Consider the following 7838-nt stretch of genomic DNA (forward strand, 5'->3'; position numbering starts at 1 on the left):
CACAATGTTAGTTACAATAATCAGAATTCTACCTATAATCATAAAGCAACCTAAATTATTGGCTGTTATGGGCAACCAGGCCACTTTTTTTGTACCAAAACTAATTATTTGTAGTAGCAGTGCAAGTTATTTTTTTTGTTTTTTTAATTCATTTTTAGACGGTTTTCCTTTAATGTATTGAGAGTAGGGTTCTTATGACAAACAGGTTAATACATTTTACTTTTATACTTTTCATGCTTTTACTGTTTGACATAAATGTTGAGTTCTATTTTTATTTAGCCAACAATGTGACCCGTTCCTTTTTTGTTTCCTTTTTTATGTAAGTGCCATCAGATACTTTACTGAGTACATGCCAGCTTCAAAATGTGTTATATTTAAAGAGGCTCTGTCACCAGATTCTCAAATCCCTATCTCCTATTGCATGTGATCGGCGCTGCAATGTAGATAACAGTTAAAAAAAAATAAATTAAAAAGTTCATTTTTGGCCAAGTTATGAGCTATTTCATATATATGCAAATGAGGTTTGAAATGGACAACTGGGCGTTTTATTTTCCGTTATGTCCAACTGGGCGTGTATTGTGTTTTTAACTGGGCGTGTTTACGTGTATGATGCTGACCAATCAGTGACCAGTCAGCATCATACACTCCTCTACATTCATTTACACAGCAGCGATGTGCAGCCACATAAACAGAGATTAACGTTAATCAAGTGTCCTGATAATGAATACACATGATCATCCAGCCTGGACGTTATGTGTATTTAGAATCCTGACACTTCTGAATCTTTTCTTTGAGATTTCTATCAAGGGAAACGAAATCTCGCGAGATTACGGAGGTAAACGAGATTTCGTTTCACTTGCTGGAAATCTCACAGAAAAGATTCAGAAGTGTCAGGATTCTGAATACACATGACGTCCAGGCTGGATGATCATGTGTATTCATTATCAGGACACTTCTGAATCTTTTCTGTGAGATTTCCAGCAAGGGAAACGAAATTTCGTTTACCTCCGTAATCTCGCGAGATTTCGTTTCCCTTGCTAGAAATCTCAAAGAAAAGAGTCAGAAGTGTCAGGATTCTGAATACACATGACGTCCAGGCTGGATGATCATGTGCATTCATTATCAGGAAACTTGATTAACGTTAATCTCTGTTTATGTGGCTGCACATCGCTGCTGTGTAAAATGAATGTAGAGGAGTGTATGATGCTGACTTGTCCATTTCAAACCTAATTTGCATATATATAAAATAGCTCATAACTTGGCCAAAAATGAACATTTAAAAAAAAACAAAAAACTTTACTGTTATCTACATTGCAGCGCCGATCACATGTATTAGGAGATAGGGATTTGAGAATCTGGTGACAGAGCCTCTTTAAAGAGTAACTACACTACACTTTCATCAAACTTTTAAAATTACATAGAGACATATCAAAAATTTGGATCATTGGGTGCCCAGGTGCTGAGACCTCCATCTTTGCTGAAACTAAGGTGTAGAAACGTTCAGCTGAGCACATTGCATCTTTGGCTGTGATCAGTGCTCCCTGTCAGACTGAAGACGAATAACATACACATTCTGACAGAGCGCTGATCACAGCCAAAGGTCCAATGTGCTCAGCTGAGCACCTTCTGCACCCTCGTTTCAGCATGTCTCTATGATATATCAAAAGTTTGATGAAAGTATAGTTACTCTTTAAAGCGAAGGTCCACTTTAAGCAACTTTGCAAATAGGCTATTAAAAATGTCCTACCACTTTGTGTCTACAGCTCCTATGTGACTAAATACTAATGCCTCATGCACATGACCGTATTGGTTTTGCGGTTCTTGTAAATCACGTGTTGGTTGCGGTCAGTTAGAACGCAAAAAACCCTTGTTGTGAATCCGTGTTTCATCTGGACTCACGGATCCACAACGATTCACCACTGGTCTTGAGTTTTTGTAGATTGGATTTGCGGCCTTCGTACTAATCCGTGTAAGTCACAGTCATCTTCATGTGGCCATAGAAAATATTGAGTCTGCAATTTATATGCAAAAATGCGAAAACATTGTGGCCGCAAAAATACGGTCCTATGCATGATGCCTAAGGGTATGTTCACATGGCTTATTTTCGGCCATTTTTCGGGCCGTAAACAGGCGAAAAATGGCCGAAAGACCGGAAGCACGTTTTTTTTACGCCTCATTTACAAAAAATGGCACGTAAAAAGATGCCCGCGAAAATGAAGTGCATCACTTCTTGAGCCGTTTTCAGAGCCGTTTTTCATTGACTTTATAGAAAGTCAGCTCCAAAAGCGGCCGTAAAAAACGCAGCGAAAAACGCGAGTGGCTTAAAAAAACATCTGAAAATCAGGAGCTGTTGTCCCTCGAAAACAGCTCCGTATTTTCAGACATTTTTGATTTTGTGTGTGCACATACCCTAAGGCTGGGTTCACACGACCATGTTACGTCCGTAATGGACGGAACGTATTTCGGCCGGAAGTCCCGGACCGAACACACTGCAGGGAGCCGGGCTCCTAGCATCATAGTTATGTACGATGCTAGGAGTCCCTGCCTTGCTGCAGGACAACTGTCCCGTACTGTAATCATGTTTTCAGTACGGGACAGCTGTCGGGCAGCGAGGCAGGGACTCCTAGCATCGTACATAACTATGATGCTAGGAGCCCGGCTCCCTGCACTGTGTTCAGTCCGGGACTTGCGGCCCAATTACGTTCCGTCCATTACGGACGTAACATGGTCGTGTGAACCCAGCCTTATACTACAAATAGATCCCGTGTAGTCTGATTATGCAGTTATACTTCACTCCATCTATCCTCTAATATACATTCAGTAGGTTAGCGAGAAAAATGGGACAAATGAAAGGGAGTATGACTGCGGAATAAGACTACACGTAAAAGGGTTTGTTTATGGTCAGTTACCATGGAGACCCTAAGACCTGCATAGGACCTGTAGACACGGATCGGTAGGGAATTTACAAGATAGACAAGGTGGATACATTTTTAATTTTAAATGCACTGGAGCAATAAAAATGAAAATTGGCTACAAAAAGTGTACATAGTCGAAAAGTTCATAAGACTAAGGCCTTATTCACACGAATGTGATAAATGTCCGTGTGACGGCTGTTGTTTCAACGGCCGTCATACGGACCTATATAATTCAATCTGGTCGTTCACACGGCCGTTGTTTCAGCGGACCATGTGAAAGGTCTGTGAGAAAATAGGACATGTCCTATTCTGTCACGCATCCCTCCAGAGACTCTAATCTATGGGGGATGCGTGATATCGCATCCCGCAGTGCAGAGCACGGATGCACCTCAGTTTTTCACGTCCGAGATGCGCAATGCCCGGGTGAATCTAGCCTTTCTGCTTTTATATAATAAAAGATGACTAAGTCTGGTTTTAAAAAAACGTGTTACGCTAGTCTGAAACTGGCCTTGGTCTACCTATGAACCCTGATACGACCACAACACGTGGGGTTTTTGGTTAACCGTTTAAGGACTAGGCTGCTTTACAGCTAAATGACCAGAGCAAATTTCACAATTTTGCTATGCGCTTCTTTAGATGACTATAACTCTGCAGGTGAATACAGTTCATCTTTGAATTTTACACTCTTTTTAAAGGACAGATAGGGCTTTGTTTTAGTGGCATTTGTCAGTATATATCATTTTTATTTTTTTCTCTAAAGTGGGCAAAATTGGAAAAAAAATGACAGAATTTAGCAATTGCGTCAGTTTATGCTAGCATTTTTCACACACAGTATGGACCACGGCCAAAATTCATCTCCTTTCACATTCTTCCACTTCTCCCGTGCATGGGGATACCAAATATGTGTGCCATATTCACTGTGCGGGCATGTGCCAGGGCTTGGCATAAAAGGAGGCTTTTTGGCCTTTTCGGTCCAGGAATTTTGCATTTGATTTTATAGCCGCATACTGTTTTCTTGGGGGCCTAATGCTGCTGAAACATTAGAAACACCCCATAAATGACTTCATTCACACAATTAGACCCCACAAGGTTTCCTTCAAGGGGTTTATCATATTTTTAGACAGTCCAGTTTTCTTCTGAAACTTTCTTGAATAAGATGGAACAAAATAAAATCAGCTTTTTTTTTTAGCAAATGCGTCAGTTTATGATAGCATTTTTCACACATAGAATGGACCACGGACAAAATTCATCCCATTTCACATTCTTCCACTTCTCCTGTGCATGGGGATACCAAATATGTGTGCCTTATTCACTGTGCGGGCATGTGCCAGGGCTTGGCATAAAAGGAGGCTTTTTGGCCTTTTCGGTCCAGGAATTCTGCACTTGACTTTATAGCAGTATACTGTTTTCTTGGGGGCGTAATGCTGCTGAAACATTAGAAACACCCCATAAATGACTTCATGCACACAAGTAGACCCCACAAGGTTTCCTTCAAGGGGTTTATCATATTTTTAGCAAGTCCAGTTTTCTTCTGAAAGTTTCTTGAATAACATGGAACAAAATAAAATCAGCGCTTTTTTAGCAAATGCGTCAGTTTAGGCTAGCATTTTTCACACACGGTATAGACCACGGACAAAATTCCTCTCCTTTCACATTCTTCCACTTCTCTCGTGCATGGGGATACCAAATATGTGTGCCTTATTCACTGTGCGGGCATGTGCCAGGGCTTGGCATAAAAGGAGGCTTTTTGGCCTTTTCGTCCCAGGAATTCTGCACTTGATTTTATAGCCGCATACTGTTTTCTGGGGGGCCTAATGCTGCTGAAAGATTAGAATCACCCCATAAATGACTTAATTCACACAAGTAGACCCCACAAGGTTTCCTTCAAGGGGTTTATCATATTTTTAGCAAGTCCAGTTTTCTTCTGAAAGTTTCTTGAATAAGATGGAACAAAATAAAATCAGCTTTTTTTAGCAAATGCGTCAGTTTAGGCTAGCATTTTTCACACACGGTATAGACCACGGACAAAATTCATCTCCTTTCACATTCTTCCACTTCTCCCGTGCATGGGGATACCAAATATGTGTGCTTTATTCACTGTGCGGGCATGTGCCAGGGCTTGGCATAAAAGGAGGCTTTTTGGTCCAGGAATTTTGCATTTGATTTTATAGCCGCATACTGTTTTCTTGGGGGCGTAATGCTGCTGACACATTTGGATCACCCCATAAATGACTTCATTCACACAAGTAGACCCCACAAGGTTTCCTTCAAGGGGTTTATCATATTTTTAGACAGTCCAGTTTTCTTCTGAAAGTTTCTTGAATAAAATGGAACAAAATAAAATTAGCTTTTTTTTAGCAAATGCGTCAGTTTATGCTAGCTTTTTCACACACAGAATGGACCACGGACAAAATTCATCCCATTTCACATTCTTCCACTTCTCCCGTGCATGGGGATACCAAATATGTGTGCTTTATTCACGGGCATGTGCCAGGGCTTGGCATAAAAGGAGGCTTTTTGGCCTTTTCGGTCCAGGAATTCTGCACTTGATTTTATAGCCGCATACTGTTTTCTGGGGGGTGTAATAATGCTGAAAGATTAGAAACACCCCATGAATGACTTCACTCACACAAGTAGACCCCACAAGGTTTCCTTCAAGGGGGTTATCATATTTTTAGACAGTCCAGTTGTCTTCTGAAAGTTTCTTGAGTAAGATGGAACAAAATAAAATCTGTTTTTTTTTAGCAAATGCGTCAGTTTATGCTAGCATTTTTCACACACGGTATAGACCACGGACAAAATTCATCTCCTTTCACATTCTTCCACTTCTCCCGTGCATGGGGATACCAAATATGTGTGCTTTATTCACTGTGCGGGCATGTGCCAGGGCTTGGCATAAAAGGAGGCTTTTTGGTCCAGGAATTTTGCATTTGATTTTATAGCCGCATACTGTTTTCTTGGGGGGCGTAATGCTGCTGAAACATTAGAAACACCCCATAAATGACTTCATTCACACAAGTAGACCCCACAAGGTTTCCTTCAAGGGGTTTATCATATTTTTAGACAGTCCAGTTTTCTTCTGAAAGTTTCTTGAATAAGATGGAACAAAATAAAATTAGCTTTTTTTTAGCAAATGTGTCAGTTTATGCTAGCTTTTTCACACACAGAATGGACCACGGACAAAATTCATCCCATTTCACATTCTTCCACTTCTCCCGTGCATGGGGATACCAAATATGTGTGCTTTATTCACGGGCATGTGCCAGGGCTTGGCATAAAAGGAGGCTTTTTGGCCTTTTCGGTCCAGGAATTCTGCACTTGATTTTATAGCAGCATACTGTTATCTGGGGGGTGTAATGCTGCTGAAAGATTAGAAACACCCCATGAATGACTTCACTCACACAAGTAGACCCCACAAGGTTTCCTTCAAGGGGGTTATCATATTTTTAGACAGTCCAGTTGTCTTCTGAAAGTTTCTTGAATAAGATGGATCAAAATAAAATTAGCAATTTTTTAACAAATGCGTCAGTTTATGCCAGCATTTTTCACACACAGTATAGGCCACGGACAAAATTAATCTCCTGTCACATTCTGCCACTTCTCCCGTGCATGGGGATACCAAATATGTGGGCCTTATTATCACATAGAGATGTAGGAGGGCGGACGATAGAAGAAGCTTATTTCACAAATCGCTTTTTTTCAAAGCTGGTTTTACAAAACTCAACAGATTTTCTATAACACTTCCAAAATATCTGCTCTTGAAGCAGAAATCCCAAAATATTAATCTAGGGGTATAATGGGAATCAATTTTTTTGGGTTTTCTAAAATAAGAAATTGCAGGTTTATGCAAATGGAGCTCTCCAGCAGATGAACTTTAGAAAACATGCAAACATGACATCCACCCCCCACCCATTCCCTCCCTCACCCTTGGAGTAAAATCAGGGGAAAAATTAAAAAGTATTGTAGGGCAAATATATTTTCAACGAATTAACTAAAATCTAATAATGCAGAACAGTGTGGTATTTTTTAAAACATGGCTCAATGCACAGGCCTGTTTGCGAGGGACATGATGGACAGAAATATCGGGAATCTTTGCGGTGCCCGTCTTTTCTGCAGACGCGGCACTTTTTCTGGGGGTTGCTTCTGGTTGGTGTTGGGGGAATCCGACTGATGAAGTGTCTTTCAGTCAGTCGCGTGACATCCTCAGACTGGGGGCATTCTCTGGTGTCCTGAACGTCAAAAATGAGGCCTTCAATAATTTTCTCCTGGTATGTGTCTCTGCCTCTGTTTTTTTTTGTAGAGCACAAATGAATTGTGGATGGCCACCTGGAACAAATAAATGGCCACTTTTTTGTACCAGGTTTTTGTTTTTCGCTTCACTAAATAGGGCTGTAAAACCTGGTCGCTTAAATCCACCCCCCCCCCATGTACTTGTTATATTCGGACACGCTCACTGGTTTGTGCTTGTCCGATGTTGCCCCTCTTTCCCTCACTGCCACTGTTCCTGCAGTATGAATCGTGCTTAGCACATACACGTTTTTGCGATCCCTGAACTTGACCGCCAGCAATTCCTCAGATGCATAAGCACAGGAGTCCCCCTTTACCTTGCGCTTCCCCACTAATTGCTGTGGAAAACCAATTCGGTTTTTGCGCATGGTACCACATGCCCCAGTCCTTGCAGCATGCAAATGCCTAAACAGGGGCACACTCGAATAAAAATTATCACAGTACAGGTGGTACCCCTTGTGAAGCAGAGGCTGCATTATCTCCCACATGATCTTACTGCTGGTGGAAAGATCAGGGGGGCATCCAGGAACATTTATTGAGCGGTCCCGCCCTTCATAAATCCTGAAGGCGGTGGTATATCCTGACCCGCTTTCTCACAGTTTATAAAGCTTAACGCCATATCTTGCCCTTTTGGAA

This window comes from Rhinoderma darwinii, chromosome 3, assembly GCF_050947455.1.
Source record: "Rhinoderma darwinii isolate aRhiDar2 chromosome 3, aRhiDar2.hap1, whole genome shotgun sequence".
NCBI lineage: Eukaryota > Metazoa > Chordata > Amphibia > Anura > Rhinodermatidae > Rhinoderma > Rhinoderma darwinii.